We start from the raw sequence: 1,944 nt of genomic DNA on the forward strand, positions 1-1,944 counted from the left end.
ACGAAGCGGATGCTGTGTAAAGGGTGTTGTTTTTAAGTGAAAGAGGGGGGAGGAGATAAATGTTTATAGGTATTCTTTGTTGATGTCGTATCGTAAGTGTTAAGTTGAGAGTTTGTAGAGATGGGGGGGATGAAAAAATCTGTTGCTATGGGGTTTTTGCGCGCAAACTGTAGTCAGAGATGGTTTCGTGAAGTGGGGGGAAGGACTGAAAATAATATAATTATCTATAATAATAGAAATATATAGATATTAAGCAGATTCTTGACTTTTATTGGTTAAACGAACAAATCCAATGTTTTCCACGCTATCGTTTGAGTGTAAAAATGGTAAAGATGAAATGTTATGTAAAGATAAGGATACGTACTGTAAACTGTAATTGACAAAATATTAAGAATTTTTTTTTCTAAACTAGGTTTAATACACATAACACATATTTATTACTTTTTTCAAAAATATTGAGGGTAATTGGATATCGGTGGAAGTTCAACCGATCCACTAACTCCCTTTACACGTCACTCTGAAGCACACCTACTTCTAGTAGCCCTTAATTTCTGATGGTTTGCCATCAGCCAGTAGCGCAGAGCCTGAAGGAGACCCTAAGTATCAAAATTGTTGACCTTTTCTTTTAGATTTTCAAGTGTTAAAGCTTCTAATGATACACACGTTAGGAAGCCCCACATCCTAGAGCAGTAGCTACGCCCCTGCCAGATTCATATATTTATTCATTTACCAACTGAAATTAAACTTACATATTCCTGCATCATCAAGGGTATTCCGCAGCCATGTTGTCTTTAATCGTAAGTAAGGAGGACCCATAAAACTGTCTTTAGTGTCACGCTGACAGTGACAGTGACAGTACTGACGGCTGAAACGAAGGAACCTCTGCACTGCACACGTTGATACATGTTATTCTAAAACGCCCATGGAGGTTCATATGATTCGGCTGCCAGGAGAGACAGTGAGCGTGACTGAAGCCTAAGATGCTACAGGATCACGATTTATATAGGTGCGGAGACCCTACAGTCCTACTATACATACTTAAAGAGAGTTATTTATGTGCCTTCTGTATAAAATCGGTTGAACGCAAGTTGGACTCGCGATATTATGGCTTCCGTACAAATATGTTAAAGAGCATGTGTAAATAATTCGATCAACCATCCTATTTATAACCGTGCCAGCAATTGGCGGCAACAGAAATCTTTGAAAATTTCAACTGTCTTACTGTCACGGTTCATGAATTATAGCCTGCTGACAGACGGGCGAACAGACAGACAGACGGAGAGCGCAGTCTCAGAAAAAAATGGGTAAAATCGGGGCCCCAGTTAAAACCCTCTGGGTACGGAGCGCTATTAAGTAGTATCGTCTAATTTCTTTAAGATTTCGTTATAAATGCAAGTTTACGTCTGTAACGCGTTCATGGTTGAAGCAGGGCTCCGATTTGCATGATATTTTTAATGATAGCAGTGTAGGACCCGAGGTCAAATATGGGCTTTTTTCGAAACTGTACCCCTGAAGGGAAATAGGGGATGATAGCTTTTGCACCTAACTTTTGTTCTTGCTGCGTATCAAGCGTCACCTTACATTTTCCCAAAATTCAAATAAATACCAATTTAATTTAAGTTTTTACGTATGTTAAAGTTCAAATGTTATGAGATATACCCACGATGTTCGGTTTAATATTATTTCAACAAATGTTATTAAAAAGTAATCTTTTTTATTATCAAGAAAAATGCTTGCCGTTTTTCGAAACTGGATTTGTAAATAATTTCTTGTATATTTAGTATATGGGTAAATCTTGGCCGTGTTAGCTCGTTAAAAGTTGTAAGTATATGAAAAATTGGTTTAAAATTATGCAAAATAAAGGATAGGATATCGTTTTCATTCTGTTAATAAATGCTTATGATATTAATATTGTATTTTATTTTGGTCATATCTTAATAATAC

At 36.7% G+C, this 1,944-nt stretch overlaps 1 protein-coding gene across 1 annotated transcript in view; it reads left to right on the forward strand.

Annotated features, from left to right (window-relative positions):
* Positions 1–1,944, forward strand: part of LOC119838150 (zinc finger protein OZF-like) — an 11,549-nt gene that overhangs the window by 4,685 nt on the left and 4,920 nt on the right. The window lies entirely within an intron of this gene.

The sequence above is a fragment of the Zerene cesonia genome, unplaced genomic scaffold (assembly GCF_012273895.1).
Source record: "Zerene cesonia ecotype Mississippi unplaced genomic scaffold, Zerene_cesonia_1.1 Zces_u001, whole genome shotgun sequence".
Taxonomy (NCBI): Eukaryota; Metazoa; Arthropoda; class Insecta; order Lepidoptera; family Pieridae; genus Zerene; species Zerene cesonia.